The sequence below is a fragment of the Manis javanica genome, chromosome 9, assembly GCF_040802235.1.
Source record: "Manis javanica isolate MJ-LG chromosome 9, MJ_LKY, whole genome shotgun sequence".
In the NCBI taxonomy this organism is placed as follows: Eukaryota; Metazoa; Chordata; class Mammalia; order Pholidota; family Manidae; genus Manis; species Manis javanica.
In genome coordinates, this window is record NC_133164.1 from 116,594,659 (window position 1) to 116,617,407 (window position 22,749).

At 33.8% G+C, this 22,749-nt stretch overlaps 1 protein-coding gene across 1 annotated transcript in view; it reads left to right on the forward strand.

Moving 5' to 3' along the window:
• Positions 1–22,749, forward strand: part of LOC140843479 (uncharacterized) — a 620,032-nt gene that overhangs the window by 222,215 nt on the left and 375,068 nt on the right. Inside the window, exon 3 of the mRNA XM_073213295.1 lies at positions 3,652–3,722. The gene's annotated coding sequence lies outside the window, so the exon portion shown is untranslated. The remainder of the gene's footprint in view (positions 1–3,651; positions 3,723–22,749) is intronic.

Below are 22,749 nucleotides of genomic sequence, written 5' to 3' on the forward strand. Positions count from 1 at the left end.
CATTCAGTCAGGGCCTGGGAAATGGCTGCCTGCTGTCCTCACCTCCTGTTAGAACTTGTGCGGTGACTTTAAAAAGGTAAAGCCCAGTTGATGCAGCAACTGGAGACTGAACTGCAGATTTATTTCGACCTCTGGTTTTGCTCCTCTGCCTTCTACTTGCTCTCCTTTCAGCTCATAAAATCTGCTCTCCTAGTACAATAGATTGATGCCCTGATTCTGGTATTTGGGCATTTGACTCAGATTCATTTTCTACTATTGAGACCGACTTGTCTGAATTGTTTATAATATTCTGACAAGACCAAGAATTCAATTTATAATAATTTTCACTTTCCTGTATTAGATCTGTATTGATGTTCTCATGATTACCTCAGTAATCTTTTTCAGCATTTTACTTGATACACTTTAAATTTCTTTACCAATTCTTAAAATAAATGTATTGTATCCATCCATGAATCATTTTTTGGCAATAAGAATTATCTGTGTACTATAAGTTGGCCATCTAAGAAAGGATTCAGTCAAAATTTAGGTAGAATCTGCAAAGTATGACATGAAGAAAATATTTCTTAATTATAGAGCATAGTTTCCTGAGATACCAATGCTTTGTTGATTTCAAAGGTGTTTATAAATGCATAATAGTTAAATCAACTAGTGGTTCCTTTGTATAATATAGAAGAAAACCCATAAACTTGCTTTTAACTCCAGATTGGAATGTATCTTTTATTGCTTTTATGCTATCAAAATTATTTTCATCTTCATTTGGTTATCACTTGCTGATTATAGGCTTGATCAAAAGCAGATCTATTCAGACACTACATCATAGTAAAAAAAATTGCCCTCTTGTATACCGGCAATATCTTATAAAATTTCTTCTAGTTTCAATGTACAATAAAGCATGCATTTGTATTTGTGTATGACTGAAAAGTTAAAGTGTGATTATATAAAAGAACTGAATTTACATACTTTATATATTCTATAACTTCAGCTACTATGTGGTTTAAATAATATCACTGGTTAAAATTTTTAAAATTGAGAATTCAGCAACTCTGCAGCGTAATAGATTTGTTTCAGTGTGGAAACCAATTCTTAAATTAAAATTTTAACAATTTTCCTGGCAACAGTAGCTGGTGCCAGCATATGCATTTAGCCACCATACTAGATGAAAACATGCATTCTTCATTAAAAACTCTGGCACACATGGTTTATTTTTTAAAATAGGACCATATGTGCTTTGGATTGCTATGATACCTGGATCTTAGGGTATAAAAGATGGAGACAGGAAAATGATATAATTTTCCATCTATTTTTCCATATATCCCCAAGAAATACGTTAAAATTAGATTGCTTTTAGGGTTTCCTTTTGGAAAGACAAAGCAAACAAGTGATTGAATAACTAAAGAAAAGCAAAATACAATCTTTAAATTACACAATATTTTAGGATGCTGTCTGAAAATATGCTCTATCTGCCCTGTTTAAACAGGGTATAATATTCTTAAGCCTGTCTAATCAGAACTCTGATAGAAAAATAAGCCTTTGTTTTGAAGAACTAATGGAATCTTTGAGATTGTTCTAGGATCCCACATGAAACACAATGTAATGGTTAAAATTTAAGATGGGGTCTCTTATTTTCTTCTTTTTAGAATACAGGATTAGTTACAATACATTTTTCCTACTTTGGTCTATAGACATTTAATTTCCATTTATTTAGTTTTTTTATTATCTATTCAGTTCAGTTTAGTAATTGTACATTTTTCTAAATAGTATGTTTCGTTGAAGTCTTCTTACATTTATCTGTTTTTTCTTGATGTTTCAAAACTCCTTTAATTTTTCTCCTAGATTTTGTGTTAGTCTTTGCTTTAAAACCCCAATTTGAAACTCCCAAGTTTTTCTGTGATATTTTTCAGCTAACTTCATTTCAGATTACTTCCTCTTTATTTGAAATTCAAATCTGAAATATTTTTGAAGCCATGTTCCTGGTGACCTGAAGAATAGCTTAATATTTTCCTTTACTAGTCAGGGAACAAAAAACCTAAAGGTTTGCTCCATAAACTCCAGATTACACTGACACTACTTATGATGCAGGTACATTCAAGGACCATCAAAGTGCTTTTATATTTGTATTCCTCTTTCCGCATGCCTGCTTACAGAGGTTAGTTACCGTTTCACTCTGTGTAATGCTACCAATTATGTGAACTAATTGCAGCATATCAGTCAACCTTTCTAAGATAGATTGCAGTTTGCCTGTTTTAAAAAGCAGCTGTTTTAGGATTTTGTTCTCCCAGATTTTAAAAAATGTAATCTCTTTTAGTACCCTTCATACATATATTGAATTTAAAAATGAAGCTAATAGACATTTTTAAGTATTTTACAAGGTTTATTCAAATTACATATATTTCAGAACTGCAGCTCTCAAACTGCAGAACCTAACTTTAGTCATATACTTGAAGAGAGCGTGGCTTAATATTTTTATAAAAGAACAACAATAACATTTTTAAATGTTTTGTTAATTATGATATCACATATACTTTTCATGATTAAAATATATTCATATGAAATACATTATAGTATGGTTGTTTTTCTTGTAATGAACAGCCCGTTCCATATTAGAAACTAGGTTGAGATAAAATAAACTAGGTTGGTAATAGAGATAAACATATTATATTAAATTATAAGACATATATTGTAGTCAGTATTCTTTCATACGTTGCAATTTTACAGTTTAACTACAAACTATTCTAACTAGTTGTGATTGAATTATCTTGCCATTAATGCACATATAGCTTCATAAGCACATTCATCATCGCTATTGTACTATTTATCTGATAATAGCATGCCTGCGGCCAGATAGGAAAATCGTAACCAGTAAGGGCCAAATAGTATAATAAGCTATAATTTTACAAAATATACTAATAATGTTTCTCCAGAAGTTTGGATGCAACCTTCAAATTTTAGTCATTAACTAAAAAATAAGTATTTTATACCATGAGACTTAATTTAAATCCACAAACACAAAAGCAAAATCTATCTTTAAAAAAAACACAATGAGTGTATGTATTTTAAAATTTCTTTATGAGAAAGAAAATGTTGCTGTATTTTCTATTACAGTTTTGTAATCACTATAGTATCAACAATGTATGTGTAATGCATATTTCTAATTGAAAATGTAAGGAATGAACTGAAACTGAACTTTATTTCTAAAGTTTCTTTAACTTTGAAGCATATTCCCATTATTCCAATGAGGATAGATTCATATTAACATTCTAGCCCATTTTAGTCCTTGTAATGAGCCTAAAATAGCTGCCAGCTTGCAGTGTTGGAATTAATGATAATTAAATGTAACACAAAATGTATTTCCATATTTTGTATTGCTCAGATGATTTCCTCTCAGATGTAGTATGATTCTTTTTAGAGATGAGTACTGCTATTTAATCTCTTTTTCAATTTGAATTTGAATTTCATATTGTTCCTGACTGTTTAATGAATATTTTGGGAGATGGCCATAGTGTTGTTAATTATACTGGAGACTGAGTATAATTAATTCTTTTGGACCCAGAGTCAGCTAGGTAATCGATTTCTGATGAAACTGGAGATTAAACACAGATATTTCAACTCTTCCTTCATTCATTTTAATTCTTCTCTCTTCAATTTCATCAGATTGCTTTGGGAAGTCATTGCTGGCAAATCAGTTCGTGGAGCTGTTTTGGACATTATCCAGATGTTAGTAGGTGGGTGATCTTTTCCATCAAGATAACTTGATACTAATTTCTGAAAATTAAGAATTTTATTTCCAGTTACTGAGAAATAAAAGCCACCATTATTATTTATAATTCATATTTAGGTAATTTATAATTGTCTATTAATAATAGGCTCAGGTAATCACACCTATAGAAAGTTTGTGACATAACATTCATAATAATCTTAAAAACGTAAAGAGGCAAAGGTTCACTGTATTCCAAAATACATTTCTTACTATATAGTATTTCCAATAATTGACTTAATAACTCATGAGGACAAAACTGATTGCTTAAACAACTCAGCGCTCTTAGTATTATTTGGAAAAACCAATAGCATATATGGTAGTTTATCACTTTCAGTGTTATGTATAATGGCGTATTGTATCTTGATACTATAAAATGCCTTTAAAATTAAAAAAGAAGAGCTATAATAAACTGATACTATTCTTTTCAGTCAAGGAATATAACTTTAAGGGTCCCCTTATTTTTTATATTATTACAGGTAACTTTTAAATGTCTTTTGTTAAATACATTGCATGACCTCAAGAAAGATATATAATATATTGACTACAGGCATTGAGTTGTATGAATTATTATTTTGCACTAAATCAAGTCAGTTTACTTAAGCTTATTTCAATAAAAGTTTCTTGCTACTGTATCTCCCATGTATTGAAAAATCGAGTTTTCCGAATGCTTCTATCAGCTTTGCAATTTTTGGGTTGTGTCAGAGAACTCTGGGAAAACCTCAATAACATTATAATCCAACACTGATTGTACAAACATAATCTGACCACTGAGTTTGCAACTGTGGTACTCGGCTTTACTGATGAGGAACCATACTGGCAAGATAAAACTAGTGTATTTTAAGAATCTACTTCATTGTGTATGAATAGACCATTGGGTCATGTTTCTCCTGAATCTTATTACGGAAGTTTGAATTTGCATGCTGCTTATGAACAAGTAAGCATCTCAATCAGCACATGATAGGAAGTTAATTTGATTTTTGTAAAGAAAGTGAACTGTATTCTGAACATCAAAGAATTTGAAGAGGAATCAAAATAGGTGAAGTGAATTTCATTATTTAAGTATATATTTAAAAAGCAAAGCAACTTCAGGTTCCTTATACTGAAAAAGTTTTAATGTCATTTTATTTGCAGAAGCATAATAACAGTTTAATATGCAAATCTTATCTCTGTACATGTTTCATCTAAATGCTCTGTGGTTGCTTATGTGCATATTGTAATATGATTAAAATAGTTATAATTATATTCTTGCCTGTTTTTTCAGGTGATTATACTTGACTTTCTGAGATAGTTTATATGAACATTTTAATTCATTTTATGTGACTTAGAAGAATTCTCAAACTTCCAAATAACATACAGTTTTACCCACTCATTAAGTTTGTACTTGTCAATGTACAGCACTGGTTTTGTTTGAGATCTATTATTGCATATAAATAGTTTTTCTCAGACACTTTCCAAAATGTCTGCTTTTCTTGCCAAAATATTAGGAGGAATACAAAAAGTCTTTCTGGTAATTCTAAAGGCAGAAACAGGAAGTTGAGCCAAAAAAAATGAATTACTTAAATATGAGTTTTATCAGATATGATTAATATAATAATAGCCAGAGTGAAAACAAAATGACCAGTTAGTCTAAATGCCAACTCACCTAAGAGCAGCAGTTATAATCAATGAAAACTGATGAAATGTAAGGTTATTGACTCTAATATCATTATGAGCACCTTCTTAACCAAAAAGTTTCAGTTTTCCAGGACTCTGGGGTCAGTCTTTTCCCCTCAGGTTACCTGTCTGTTGTGTAATTGCAGTGGCTCTGTCCCGGCTATAATTCTGTTTTGCATATTTTAGAAGGAAGAAGAGCTACTCTCAGGGCAGTAGGGAAACAGGGCAGCTGGGAATAAGCCAAGTCTCCTAAAGTTTCTCCTTGGATGTGATACACATGACATTTGTTCACCTCCCAGTGACCCTGAAGGATCCCTGTCTGTGGGCAAGGATCCTTTTCTTCTCACACAGAAAAGGGAAAGAATCTAGGGAACAATAGCATAGTCACCCACAATGCTCTTACTACTATCTCTGTTTGGTATATGGGGAAGGAGAAAATGTATGCCTAGCAGGTACAGGTGTTCCCAGCTCAAGCTCTCACACTTCTGAGGAATGGTAGAGCCTAGATTTGAACCCAGGAAGTTTAGCTGAAGAGCATGAATTTGAACCACTAGGTCATGCTTCTTTTAATTATAGGCAAAGTTTCTAGTCTGTCTGATGTCAGAGTCCATATTCTAGAAGCTACAGACAGTTTTCTATAAAATCTATGCATATTTTTTTTAAATATTACCCAGCAGACCAATATCACATCCACATACATCCAGTCTGTCTCTTCAGCCTAATGCTTTGCCACTTTTCACAACCCTCAAAACTACTTGCAGTTTCCAAGAAATATATTCAAATATGAATATCTTCTCTATACTCCATCCTGAGTTCCTTGAAACTAGTTTAAATATGTTTCTAAGTATCTTCTTTGAGTTATTTCCTCTGTGAAGCCTTCATAGACCACTAAAATTTGGCAAAATCCTTTCTTCCTCTGTGAATTTACAGTTATTTAACAATATCTTATGACATATATCATTGTATAAATAGTTTCTAAAATAGTTAGTTTAGGATTCCTTGTGTTTCTTAAGGTGGTGAGACTTGTTTATTCTTTATTCCCACCAAGCTAAACTTGCTGATCAAATAGTTTGAATCAATTATATATTTGTTGAATGAATCTTAGAGAAATATAAAAAAGTTTGATTTGATTATTTCATAAATACATGCATTATTGGTATGATATTTACTTACTGTTAACTCTGTGAAAAATTAAATAAAATTTTACCATATATGTTGGCAGTTGGAAATACTCTGGACCATCAAGTTTGCATCTTTATATGGGGTATTTGTTTTCTAACTTGGTTTAAGTCATTAACCTGACTTCCAATAACTTCTGGCACAAATGACCACATTATGCATAGAGCAAAATGCTTCCATTCATTCAAACAGCTTTTATAGCAAACTATTTGTGGTAGCTCTTTTATAAGCATAATAAGGACATAATGATTTTAATTGAAGACATTATTAAGATTTATTGATCCACTGTACTAATGCTGGAATTTAAAGGTCAAGAAGCCACAACTGTGTCACAAAAATGTCAGTTTTATGGATTTGCTGCCAGACATGGGGTCACTTAAAAAAAACAGTCCCAATTCCCCAAAATTTTCAAGTACATTCTCCATAAATTGTCTTCCATCTGTCATTATAAAGATATCAATGTCTCATTTCATGTTACTGTTTTATGAGATTAGGAGACACAATAGGTTATTGCTGTGGGTGCAGTCAGACTTCTTTTGGACCTAGCAAGAAAAAACAACATCAAATTTATGCTTGACATTTTACAAAACCCTCCCACTATTAATTGTAGAAAATATTCACTTTAAGCAACATACTCAACTAGACAGGTTCTTACACAGAATGAGGCATGTTGATCCTTATTGTGGTTGGCTTAGTGTTGCTAAATGCATAAACTGATATGACTCCCACTCTGTCCTCAGAACAAATGGATTTGAGCTTTTATTTTGTAAAAAAAAATATCAAGCAAGACATATAAGCTTAAGGATATCAAAGGTATTTTCCTTTTATGAGGTAAATAATGCATAAACTATAAATTATGTGTGCATTATAAATAATGCTATTTAAGAACTCAAAGGTATACAGTACATAAAATTTTCTTTCTTTCTTTTTTTTTTTTTTATTTTGGGATTCCTTCTTTTGCCTCAGTTTTTATCTCTTAAGTAGAAATCCTTACGACTCCTAGCCCAGACACTGAATTCCTTTAAACTTTAATTTCTTGCTGTCTACACCCAAATTCTGACTTTTGGATGTTGTTTCACATTTATGGGAACATACAAAAACAGAGTTAATTTACTGTTTCAACATATAATTGTTGTTCTTATGTTTTGCATGGACAATGCAAAGATGAACAGCATTGCTATGAAAGTGCCTATAGTTCATTATGGGAGATATAGTTGAGTCATCTCATTAATACATACTTAATTTCATTTAAGAAAAGTTTATTTGGTAATAATATGTGTCGGGCACTTTAAAAGAAGAAACAATCTCTATCACTAAGTAGTTGATAGTCTAGTGTAAAAAATAAACAATTTGTATAATACCCTGTCAGTATTGTGTATATTTCTATTATCACTTAATACATAAGGCAAATTAAGACATTTTATGATATCTTCTTAACCTAATGCAGTCCTGGAAGTCAGAAACTAGATAGAATATAATTCAAGGATCACGTCAATCAGCAAACATTTATTTATTGTCTGCCTTGTGCCAAACTCCTTGTTATGTATGGGGAATAGGTAGCTGAATAAAACATCCCTCAAATGCATACATCTTTTAGAGAGATACACTCATTAACAGATATTTTCCATGTGATGCAGTGAGTTTTTACGAGCATTTGGCACTCGCGTCTAAAGAAACAGAGAGGGCTGGCATTTAGCCAAATCTGTGCCAGGCCTCCTGGAGGAGATGCTATCTGAATTAAAGCTTATAACAATGTACAATCAGCTATGACACAAATGACGTAAAGCATATTTAAAGTAAAGTAGGCTACATCCTTTCAGATGTTCAAAATTATTTCGCTAAGTGGGAATACCTTCAGATACTTTATAGATAGGATGACGTTTGCATTAAGTCTTAAAATTTCAAAGGATCCCCAAAATGCTAAAATTTACATTTTAGGATGAATCATATTTGATGCTAATTTTTAAGGGCATTAACAGTCAAAATACCAAGTGCAAAAATATAATCATTTATCTACTTTATCATGTTTCTAGACTTTCTAGAAAAAGAAGCCACCATGTTTAACGACCATTACATATATTGATTTGTTATATGATTATGTTAACATTAATAAAAGCAATATAAAACTATCAAATATAATAGGATTTTTGTTATTAAAGAATACCTCCTGTTTCCCTATAAATCATGGAGAATTAGTAGATTGTACTTTGCTTAGTTAAAATCAACCAACCCCGAATTAAAGATGGTGGTGTGAGAGGAGAGACAGAGGCTTCCTCCTAAAACTGGATACAATTAGAAAATTTAATTGGCGCAACTAATCATGAGAGAGCAACAGGAAAGAGGACGTGTCAGACTGCACACACCTGGAGAAAAGAGCAGACCTCAGCAAACAGGGTAACGTACCAGAGCTGTGGCTCCGTGGGACCCGAGCCCCTCCCTCACCCCAGCTCACCGGCGGGAGGAAGAGAAAAGGAGCAGGGAGGGAGTGAAAGGCCTGGGATTGCTGAACACCTAGCTCTGTAGATCTGTGCTGGGAGCACAAACCTGCACTTCATGGTGCTTTCATGAGACTCGCATGACTACTGGGTTGGAAAGTTAATACAGGCAGAGTTCCTGGATACACTGGGATTCTGGCTGCTTGTGGAAAGCAGGGATCCATATCTTGCTGCTCTGGGACAAAAAGTTATACCTGTGTGCCTGGCCCACTGGCTCACCCAGTGGAGACAGGCACAGGAGCCAGGAGGCAGGGAACAGCTCTTTCCTACCCCCAGTACCGCTCCCCTGCAACCCCTGACATTGCTTCAGGGGCTCAGCAGCTCCAGAATAGAGCTTCTGGACACTAGAGGGCACCATATACAAACATGAAATGCCAAAGAAACCTTGTCCAGAGTAAAATTGTTAATACAGCTCCCCAGAAAGATTTAAATGATATGGACCTCGTGCCTCTTCCTGAAAGGGAGTTCAAAATAAAAATCATCAACATCCTAATGGAGGTACAGAAAGACATCCAAGAACTCAGGAATGAATTCAGGTCAGAGATCCAATTGTTAAAGAACACAATGGAGGGTATTAAAAGCAGATTGGATACAGTGGAGGAGACAATAAATGAAATAGAAACTACAGAAGAGTAGTAGAAAGAAGCTGAGGCACAGAGCATAAATAGGATCTCTAAAAATGAAAGAATATTAAGAGAACTGTGTGACCAATCCAAGCAGAACAATACTCACATTATAGGGATACCAGAAGAAGAAGAGAGAGAAAAAGGGATAGAAAGTGTCTTTGAGAAGGAAGTTGCTGAAAACTTCCCAAACTGGAGAAGGAGATAGTCTCTCAGGCTGTGGAGATCCACAGATCCCCCAACACAAGGGACCCAAGGAAGACAACACCAAGATACATACTAATTAAAATGGGAAAGAGCAAGGATAAGGACAGACTGTTAAAAGCAGCCAGAGGCAGAAATAAGATCACATACAAAGGAAAGCCCATCAGACTAACAACAGACTTCTCAGCAGAAACCTTACAGGCCAGAAGGGAGTGGCATGATGTATTTAATGCCACGAAGCAGAAGGGCCTGGAACCAAGATTACTTTATCCAGCAAGATTATCATTTAAATTTGAAGGAGGGATTAGACAATTTCCAGATAAGCAAAAGCTGAGAGAGGTTACCTCCCACAAACCATCTCTTCAGTCTATTTTGGAGCAACTGCTATGGATGGAAGTGTTCCTAGGGTTGGATAGCTGTCACTAGAGGTAGTAAAATCATGGTACAGAGAGTGGAGCAGCTGACTGCGAGGCAAATGCAAATTTAAATTGACTATCCCCAAAGCCAATCAAAGGATAGAGAAAAAGTATAGAATCTGATACCTAATATATAAAGAATGAAGGAGGAGGAAAAAGGTGGAGAAATAGAAAAGAACCTTGAGATTGTGTTTGTAACAGCATACTATGTGAGTTAAGTTAGACTCTTAGATAGTAAGGAAAGTAACCTGGAAGCTTTGGTAACCACGAATCTAAAGCCTGAAATGGCAATAAGTACATACCTATCGATAAACACCCTAAATGTAAATGGACTGAATGCACCAATCAAAAGACACAGAGTAATAGAATGGATAAAAAAGCAAGATCCATCCATATGCTGCTTACAAGAGACTCACCTGAAACCCAAAGACATGCACAAACTTAAAATCAAGGGGTGGAAAAAGATATTTCAGGCAAACAACAAAGAGAAGAAAGCAGTTGTTGCAATTCTGGTATCAGACAAAATAGACTTCAAAACAAAGAAAGTAACAAGAGATAAAGAAGGACATTACATAATGATAAAGGGCTCAGTCCAACAAGAGGATATAACCATTATGAATATATATGCACCCGATACAGGAGCACCAGCATATGTGAAACAAATACTAACAGAACTATAGGAGGAAATAGAATGCAATGCATTCATTTTAGGAGACTTCAACACACCACTCACTCCAAAGGACAGATCCACCAGACAGAAAATAAGTAAGGACACAGAGGAACTGAACAACACACTATAACAGATGGACGTAATAGACATCTATAGAACTCTACACCCAAAAACAACAGGATACACATTCTTCTTAAGTGCACATGGAACATTCTCCAGAATAGACCACATACTAGGCCACAACAAGAGCCTCAGTAAATTCAAAAAGATTGAAATCCTACCAACCAAATTTTCAGACCAGAAAGGTATAAAACTAGGAATAAATTGTACAAAGAAAGCAAAAAGGCTAACAAACACATGGAGGCTTAACAACATGCTTCTAAATAGTCAATGGATCAATGATCAAACTAAAATGGAGATCCAGCAATATATAAAAATAAATGACAATAAAAACACAAAGCCCCAACTTCTGTGGGATGAAGCGAAAGCAGTATTAAGAGGAAAGTATACAGCAATCCAGGCATATTTAAAGAAGGAAGAACAAACCCAAATGAATAGTCTAACATCACAGTTATTAAAATTGGAAAAAGAAGAGAAAATGAGGCCTAAACTCAGTAAAAGGAGGGACACAATAAAGATCAGAGAAGAAATAAAATTGAGAAGAATAAAACAATGGAAAAAAATAAATAAAACCAAGAGCTGGTACTTTGAGAAAATAAACAAAATAGATATACCTCTCGCCAGACTTATTAAGAGAAAAAGAGAATGAACACACATCAATAGAATCAGAAATGAGAAAAGGAAACATCACAACGGACCCCACAGAAATAGAAAGAATTATTAGAGATTACTATGAAAACCTATATGCTAAGAAGCTGGAAAACCTACAGGAAATGGACAACTTCCTAGAAAAATACAACCTCCAAAGACTGACCAAGGAAGAAACACAAAATCTAAACAAACCAATTACCAGCAAAGAAATTGAAGTGGTAATCAAAAAACTACCCAAGAAAAAACCCTTAGCCAGATGGATTTACCTCAGAATTTTATCAGACATACAGAGAAGATATAATACCCATTCTCCTTAAAGTTTTCCAAAAAATAGAAGAGGGGGGAATACTCGCAAACTCATTCTATGAAGCTAACATCACTGTAATAACAAAACCAGGCAAATATTCCAACAAAAAAGAAAATTACTGACCAATATCCCTGATGAATGCAGATGCAAAAATACTCAATAAAATATTAGCAAAACAAATTCAAAAATATATCAAAAGTATCTTATACCACGATCAAGTGGGATTCATCCCAGGGATGCAAGGATGGTACAACATTCGAAAATCCATCAACATCATCCACCACATAAACAAAAAGAAAGACAAAAGCTATATGATCATCTCCATAGATGCTGAAAAAGCATTCAACAAAATTCAACATCCATTCATGATAAAAACTCTCAGCAAAATGGGTAGAGAGGGCAAGTACCTCAACATAATACAGGCCATATATAATAAACCCACAGTCAATATCATACTGAACAGCGAGAAGCTGAAAGCTTTTCCTCTGAATCGGGAACAAGATAGGGATGCCCACTCTCCCCACTGTTATTTAACATAGTACTGGAGGTCCTAGCCATGGCAATCAGACAAAACAAAGAAATACAAGGACTCCAGATTGGTAAAGAAGAAGTTAAACTGTCACTATTTGCAGATGACATGATATTGTACATAAAAAACCCTAAAGACTCCACTCCAAAACTACTAGACCTGATATCAGAATACAGCAAAGTTTCAGGATACAAAATTAACACACAGAAATCTGTCTCTTTCCTATACACTAACAATGAGCCAATAGAAAGAGAAATCAGGAAAACAATTCCATTCAGAATTGCATCAAAAATAATAAAATACCTAGAAATAAACCTAACCAAATAAGTGAAAGACCTATACCGTGAAAACTGTAAGACACTCTTAAGAGAAGTGAAAGAGGACACTAACAAATAGAAACTCATCCCATGCTCTTTGCTAGGAAGAATTAATATCGTCAAAATGGCCATTCTGCCCTAGGCAATATGCAGATTTGATGCAATCCCTTTCAAATTACCAACAAGATTCTTCAACGAACTGGAACAAATAGTTCAAAAATTCATATGGAAACACCAAAGACCCTGAATAGCCAAAGAAGTCCTGAGAAAGAAGAATAAAGTAGGGGGGATCTCACTCCCCAACTTCAAGCTCTATTATAAAGCCATAGTAATCAAGACAATTTGGTACTGGCACAAGAACAGAGCCACAGACCAGTGGAACAGTTTAGAGACTCCAGACATTAACCCAAACATATATGGTCAATTAATATTCGATAAAGGAACCATGGACATACAATGGGGAAATGACAGTCTCTTCAACAGATTGTGCTGGCAGAACTGGACAGCTACATGTAAGAGAATGAAACTGGATCACTGTCTAACCCCATACACAAAAGTAAATTCAAAATGGATTAAAGACCTGAATGTAAGTCATGAAACCATAAAACTCTTAGAAAAAAACATAGGCAAAAATCTCTTGGATGTGAACATTAGTGACTTCTTCATGAATATATCTCCCTGGGCAAGGAAAACAAAAGCAAAAATGATCAAGTGGGACTATATCAAGCTGAAAAGCTTCTGTACAGCAAAGGACACCATCAATAGAACAAAAAGGGACCCTACAGTATGGGAGAATATTTTCGTAAATAACAGATCTGATAAAGGCTTGATATCCAAAATATATAAAGAGCTCACATTCTTCAAATAACAAAAAGCAAATAATTCAATTAAAAAATGGGCAGAGGAGCCGAACAGACAGTTCTCCAAAGAAGAAATTCAGATGGCCTATAGATACATGAAAAGATGCTCCACATCGCTAGTCATCAGAGAAATACAAATTAAAACGACAATGACATATCACCTCACACCAGTAGGGATGGCCACCATCCAAAAGACAAACAACAACAAATATTGCCGAGGTTGGGGAGAAAGGGGAACCCTCCTACAATGCTGGTGGGAATCTAAATTAGTTCAACCATTGTGGAAAGTAATATGGAGGTTCCTCAAAATGCTCAAAATAGACATACGATTTGACCCAGGAATTCTACTTCTAGGAATTTACCCTAAGGATGCAGCACTCCAGTTTGAAAAAGACAGATGCACCCCTATGTTTATTGCAGCACTATTTACAATAGCCAAGAAATGGAAGCAACCTAAGTGTCCATCTGTAGATGAATGGATAAAGAAGATGTGGTACATATACACAATGGAATATTATTCAGCCATAGGAAGAAAACAAATCCTACCATTTGCAACAACATGGATGGAGCTAGAGGGGATTATGCTCAGTGAAATAAGCCAAGCAGAGAAAAACAAATATCAAATGATTTCACTCATCTGTGGAGTATAAGAACAAAAGAAAAACTGAAGGAACAAAACAGCAGCAGAATCACAGAACCCAAGAATGGACTAACAGTTACCAAAGGGAAAGAGACTGGGGAGAATGGGAGGGTAGGGAGGGATAAGGGTGGGGAAGAAGAAAGGGGGTATTATGATCAGCATGTATAATGTGGGGGGTGGGGGAAAGGGGAGGGCTGTGCAACACAGAGAAGACAAGTAGTGATTCTACAGCATCTTACTATGCTGATGGACAGTGACTGTAATGGGGTTTGTTGGGGGGGGTCTTGGGGTAGGGGAGGGCCTAGTAAACATAATGTTCTTCAAAAAAAAAAAATCAACCAACCCCACTGATCACCAAGAAGTATGTGTGTGTGTGTACACAATATTTTCATACTGAGGTTTTCTCAGTATGAAATATGACACTCTAAAATGTAACTTGAATAAATTAGTAGTAGAAAATCTTGGAGAATTGTAAGAAGAGTGCACTGATATTTCAAAAATCAAAAGACCTCATAATCTGGGTCCATTTGTTCTCAAATTATTTTAAGTATTACTATCTTACAATTTTATTTTATTTTTATAGTAGAGAGTTATTGAATATGCAGGATATAATCCAATGAAATGCAGGGAGACAGAAAAAAATAGGTTCTGGTATAAAAAACAATGAATGCCATACTGTGTCTAAAAAATAGTTTCTATAGCTCTAAAAGATTGATAAGGCTGAAAAGTGACTGGACAATATGTGCAAAAATAAGCAAAAGAAAATCCTCAAGTAGTGTTAACTGTAACATATGACATCAATTAGGTGGAATGGGTATAAGGCAACTTTTGCAATAAACCAAATAATAGAGGAATAAAAATGAAATTTGAAAATAGTAATAGCAAAAAACAACAAACAATTATGTAAACTTGATCCAACATTACATTGTTTCCATCGTCAATGGACCATGTTTGTTCTCTGTGATAATGTCAACACATAGTCTTCTTACTGTACTTAATCTTAATGATTATGGCTCAATACTTCATTTATGTACTCATCATAAAGGTAGGTTTTGTTGTAATTTTGATGACTATTTTATTATCTTCAAGTAAAGCTAATTTGAAAATGTGTTGATTATGAAAGTGTTTATACTATGTAATTTCCTACTCATTGTATTTACATTATAAGTACATTTGAAGTCATAAGGATATATATATAAGAAGATACATGAAATATACTTAATTTCTGAAACATGTTATAGGTTTAGCCACATTTAGAATTGAAAAACAGAGCATAGTTTGTTAGAGAGTGCAATGTATTTCAGCATTTTAAAAGAAATGCCTATTATACTAAGTATTGCAATGAATTAGGGTTTGTAACAAAGAAAGCAAAAGCCTTTATTTTTTAAATCAATGAAGCTTTTAACTTGCCCAACAATGTCCTAGTAAAAAGAAACTGACTAAAAATATAAGACAAAGTTCCAAGGAATGGGAAAACTAAAATGTGTATGTTTGAAATCATAGGCTGATCTACAATAAGTCAGAAAAACAAAAACATTGTTAATGAAAGTGGATCAAACTACTGAATTATTAGTTTATCACTACAGCAGTTATTAACTGGGTGTTACACTGCACACACATTTAGGCATCCAGAATCACTTTGTGAAATCCCACTTACAGAGTGAAAGGAAAATGCATGATATTAATCAGAGAAAAGAAACTTCAGTTCACGTGAAATTTCATCCTTTATTTCATGCAGGTGTTTTGCATTGTGTTCTTAGGATTTGAGGAATATGTATTCTTGACTGACATCATACTGGTCAGCATTCCATTCTTCATGGGAGAGATGATGCTTTTATAAAACATTTTAAACTGGAATGCTGCCCTATTAATATTCATGTTTTTTAGTTTGTTTGGCGTCAAGTATCATTTAGATACTTTCTGCTTCAAGTCAAAGGTGTATCATTGCTTTCGAGAATATTATATTGCTGCTTTGGGAATTATTTCTTCTCTTATGTCAGACATACTAAGACAATTTTAATAGCTATCGACATGAAGGGCAATTAAAATTTGTAATTTCAAAATCTGAACCAATAGGAGAAAATTCATTAATTTTTCACAGAAATAGAAGTAGATAATATGGATGATTCAGTACTTATCTTTTATTTTTTTATTTTTTTATATTTTTTTTGGAAAGGGCATCTCTTATATTTATTGATCAAATGGTTGTTAACAACAATAAAATTCTGTATAGGGGAGTCAATGTACAATCACTAATCAACCCCAAGCCTAATTCTCAACAGTCTCCAATCTTCTGAAGCATAACGAACAAGTTCTTACATGGTGAACAAATTCTTACATAGTGAATAAGTTCTTACATGGTGAACAGTGCAAGGGCAGTCATCACAGAAACTTTCAGTTTTGCTCACGCATTATGAACTACAAACAATCAGGTCAAGTATGAATATTCATTTGATTTTTATACTTGATTTATATGTGAATCCCACATTTCTCCATTATTATTATTATTATTATTACTATTTTTAATAAAATGCTGAAGTGGTAGGTAGATGCGAGATAAAGGTAGAAAACATAGTTTAGTGCTGTAAGAGGGCAAATGTAGATGATCAGGTGTGTGCCTATAGACTAAGTACTAATCCAAGCTAGACAAGAGCAACAAAACATCCACGGATGCAGAAGATTTCTCTCAAAACAGGGGGGGTGAGGTTCTAAGCCTCACCTCTGTTGATCCTCAATTTCTTACCTGATGGCCCCCCTCCACCTGTGCCTGTCTTAGGTTGTTCCTCACTTGAGGAATCTTACCCGTCTCTGACTAACCAGTCATCTTCCGGGGCCATATAGGGAAATGTAAATTTGGTAAGTGAGAGAGAAGCAATATTGTTTGAAAAGATTAGCTTTTAACTTCTTTGCAGATTTATGCCCTGTTGCTTTTATGCCCAGCATTTGTCTTGAGGTATCTTTACCACTTGGAAGAATTATGATATTCGGTAATTTCATTATGAGGCATGAATTCTACTTAAGGGTTGTAATTAGGAAGGAAGAAGAAAAGCTATAGAAGTAGCAGACGGAAGAAAACATGGGAAGATTGGTTATTTCTTTGACATATCTTCCTGTAGAGTAACTTAAGCGTGGATAGGTTTTAAACTACTAATTAAATTATGCACACATATTAACATAATAGGAATACAGCTACATAACCAAAGCAGACCTACAATTACCAGCCATCTCCAGTGAAACCAAGAGAACCAGTTAGGCACCCTACGCATTTGTGAAAACTTATCAATGATATGATGGATATTGTCTAATGAATTTAAATAGTTTGATAAAAATCAGACAAATTAAAACAACACATTCCTGGGAACTGTTCATATACCATATGTTCTTTTAACAGTAGATAGTCTGTAGTCTCAAGATTTTGGAGCACTGCAACTTGCACTTCTCCTAATTCTTGGTTGAGTTCTGACAGTATAGATCCAGTCAAATTTGTTGTTTTGCTGTATGCACAGGCCAGCTTAGATATCCCCTTCTTCATTCCAATGGCAAGTCCAGGAACCGGTGGGATGAATGCAGCTACAACTGCAACAGTGCCAGGATCTTTGTTGAAGTTTTTTGATGATCATCTTCTGGAATGACTCTTCCAGAGGATGTTGATGTTGGAAGTTCTTCTTCATATCGTATCTTAATTCGTTTTCTGGGTAGCCAAATTAGGCTTTGATCCTCTGTATAAACACAAACAAACCCTTTGCCCACACTTTGATATGCCCTTTATATCATTGTGAAGAACTTATTGGAGATCGCCACTCAGGAACTGCTTTTTTTTTTTTAAGAGAAAGGAATATTATCAGAAAAATGTTCAGTACTTATCTTTTAAATTGTATTTATCTACTTGCTAACTCATGTCTAACCTATGCCAAACTGATTTCAAGATACCAATTATATTCTTTATTAAAGAATTTTTATTGGGATTCAGAAACTTCCACATCTACAACTTTAATAAATGTCTTGTTTCACAAATGCATAATTGTATCCTGAAAAAGACAATCACATCTGCTAGGAGCCACTTCATTAAGTAACAGCAGCAGCTTTGGGTGCAATTTTTCTAAAAGATTTTATTTAGAATTTTTCTTTGCTGTGCTGTAAGAATCCAGATATATCTAAGAATGGTAAAACTAGGTATTAATGAGATGATATTAGGCATATTCTGACTCTAATTTGCAGAAAAGTCAATATCAAGTAAAAGAGTCCTTTTCTATTTAAGTAATAAAGAAATTGTTATTAGACATAGTTCCCCCACCTACTTTCAAGAGAATAGGTGTCTGGATATGGTTCTACTTGGTCTTAATAAAATTTCCTAAGATAAGATTTGAGCAGGGAGCATTATTAAATTATCTAACACCAATAACATGTTTCCTTAAACTTTGTATCTTTCTTCTTCATCCAATCACTATTTTAGTGTGTGTGTGTGTGCAAAGATTTTGTATTGAAATATAGTGCTACAATGATATATGAACTCTTCATAGTCAAAACAACTTAAAAATAAGCACATTAAAAAATGATTAAGTGTGTAATCATCCTCAGAGATGTGGCTTATAGCAAAGGTTAATTTTCACCCAGATAGGTACCTATTGAAACCACTTTTTTCAAAAGTATGGGTCCTTATTCTCCTTGCCAAGTAATATGATATAACAAAAATAAGTATTGTACAGCAAATAGCCCCAACAAATCTAAAGGCCATGAAGTTGTCCTCTGGCATTATTATAGATCAGCAACAGTCACTAATTTACAGAAATTTAAATGAGAAAAATAAACTCTGAATTTGATCTTGTAAACTAATTTCCATAAGTTAAAAATGCTTTAACATTTTACATATGTTCCTTCAGATTTAATGTTAGCTATTGAACTTGCATCCTTGAATGCTTTGGGGAAAGCTTTATATAGATAATTTCATACATGTGCTTGGTGAGTGCAACACGAGCAAATGGCCAGCTGTATTACCATGAGGGGCATACATTGAAGACTATAGCAATGTCATTTGTTTCTTTAAATGCATGGACAATGTACCGAGTCCTGCTATTTTGTATTATTAATTTTAAATCATGCAACTCTCAGTACATTTTATCGTTTGAAGTATGCATTCTGTGCATACAAATTCCATGAGACTAATAATTTTATTTGCAACTGGGAATTTTATTCCAGAAGAAGGTTAAGTGCAGATAAAAATATATTCTTGTTGTGTTGATTTGTTCCCAGCTACATTGAAAATATAAGCAAAAGTAATATTATAATAAAAACAGTTAAAAGTGAATTATTTAGCATTGAAAAATCAGCGGGAGCCCTGTTTTGATAAATCTCGGTAAGTTATAGTTGACATGATGTATGCATAATATCCAGGGATTATGTAAAAGTTAAAGATTTGAACCCAAGCTTTACATGTAGGGACAGATATGACACAAAATTTTAAAAAATTATGATCGGGGTTCCATACTGAAATATCACACCATAGACTTTTAAACTAAGGACTAACCTTCCATGTGAACTGTTCGGTGGAAAGAAAGAAAATAATAAAATTTTAGACGCCATGCAATGATGCCTAAAGTTCCGTTTTAATACACACTGTCAGTAACTCAGAAGTCCTTTCCTCATGGCTAATGTATTCAATATTGCAAAAATTGGACAGAGAGTACAGTGTATCGAGTGAGAATTCAACATGTCAAACGCTATTGAAATATTGCTGTTGTTCACTCATTTAAACATCACTATTATCATTTCACGTTATGACATTTTAAAGAAAAAATACTGCTTTTGTCTGCAGGTGCAAAGCGCTTTCCCTGCAGAAGGCACCCCTGTAGAGCGAGGCTCTCGACCCTACGTTGTTGCTCTGGTGTACTAACAGTTTCAGTTACATTGTAAAGATAAAAAGCGAGTGTTTACCTTTTCTGCATTGAGGTGTCTTCCTAAGATAGATTTTGAAACAAAAGTCATTTCCAATTTGGATCAATTACTCTTTCTCTTTTTGTGTCTATTAATAAGAAAAGTTGATGAAAATAGTCCCATTCTTACCTCCTTTAGTACATGTAGGGGTAAAATGTGTACATTCTAAAGAAAATATTTGAATAATCATGTATCTTATATAACATGCTTCAACATGATAATTTTCAATAGAGTGTAGAGGAAAACATTATACTCACTTGAACTTATTTCATATATTTTATCAATAGTTTATTATTAAATATTCCTCAGGCAACCTAAAACTTCCTTTCCAATTGTAAATCTTCCCACTGACCTGTGTCTCTGTTCTGTTCATTTAGGTAGGAATCTTTTGTCATTACCACATGCTTCTGCGAAAATACTGCCAGAAATTGTATCTGATTTTAACTCAGCTAAAGATATTTGTCATATGTTTATCTGATGAAAGCCACTTTCAGACTACAACTGATAATGGTTAATGGAATAAAATATATCATGTCCAATATTTTCCAATAATCTCAAAAATGATAGGTACAATATGATTATAATTTATTTCTATATTTATGATTTTATACATCTAAATTGAACCCAGCAAATTATGGCTAATTTAAAATTGTATTAAAAATACTGCACTGGGGTTAACAATGAGTAAGTGGAGAGGAAAGAAGAGATGATTGCTGAAACATATATGAAAATATATAATTTATATGGAACACAAAGTCTAAACAATTATGTGCCAGTATTTAGGAAAATGAAAGGAATAGGACCATTGTCACCTTCAATTCTAGGAATAAGATGGTGCAACATGTTGTGACCAGTGCTTGATTTTATCTAAGGTTTCTCAGGGTAATTAAATAGGACATTGTCTAATTCACGCATAACTGACATATTAACAGGTTAAAATGATTTAATGACTGTTAAGTTTCAAATTAAGGACCAGCTGACCTTCCAAGCAAGGCTCAAACCAGTGACATTTGTATGATATACGTAGTAGTCCTCTCAGTGTTTTCCTGAAGTAAAGATATTTTACAACTTGATAGTTTTTTATCAGTTAACTTTCTATATTAGAAATTTGACACACTGATTTTGAAGAAATGATAGAGGTCTTTCTGAAGTAGCTTTACTTTTTCAATAATAAGACAAATAGCCTAAAAACAATATGGATAAAAGATTCAAATAAACTCACTAAAGGAATGTCAGAATTAGTAATCATTGAAGAAATGAAAATTAACACACAGGAAGATACCTCTATTATAACTATTATAAAGGCTGAAAATTAGGTTGGTTGAAAAACAGAGTATATAAAATATTGCCGAGGATATAGTAGTAGAGAAACTTATTATCGATGGGAATGTCAAGTGGTACAACCACTTTAGAAAGCAATTTGGCAATTTCCTTACAAAGTTAAACATATGCTTTCATATGATTCAGCCATTCTTTGAGGTGTTACACCAGAGATTAAAAGCATATATCCATTTAAAGTCTTGTCCACAATTTTTATGGCACTTATATTTGCGAAAGCCCCAAAGAACCACCAATACACACACATTAATACATGTCAAAACAATCATGCTGAGTGGAAGAAGGCAGACAAAAAGTCACATAATGTCTCTCTCCATTTATATATAAATCTAAAATATGAAAATAATCCACAGTGACAGAAGCAGGTGCCTAACTGTCTAAGTCTGGGAGGAGGTGTGTGCTAACAGCACGATCCAAAGCAGAGTGAGGACACTTGGGTTTATGTGTGTACGTTCATTATCTCAATCGTAGTGACAGTTACCGGCATATATGCATGAGTCAAAATTCAGCATATTGTACATTTTAAACATGCAGTATTTTGCTAGTCAACTATGTCTCAGTAAATTTGCAAAAAAAATTCGAATAAAAAGTTTAATAAGTAAAAAATATTACGTTGCATATATTAAATATCAAGTGAATGCCAAAAGTGTAGACATTAAGAAGCCATGCCATGTTACCAGATGTATTTCACCTTCCATCACTCACATTTTGTTCTGTTTTAGGGCAGGCATGTAGACCTTGGATAAGTAGATTCTCTGCATTTCTCAAAGATCCATTGTGTTCAATCGTGGGATTAGTTAAGACAATGACATCCAGTTCCATTTAAATCTCTTTCCTGCAAATGGGAACTGATTTCAGTGATCTCATTCTGTTATATGTTATGCAGAGTAATCTCCCTACTCTTAGTTTGCTTATTATTTCACACAGAACTAAAAATTCTTTGAACTATTAAAATGAAGAGGAAAAAGGAGTCTCGCTTCTATACTTCCAACTGTAGATTTTACTTTCTACGTATCGTACTTTGGTCCATCAGGAATATGGCTGTTCAGTATGTTAACA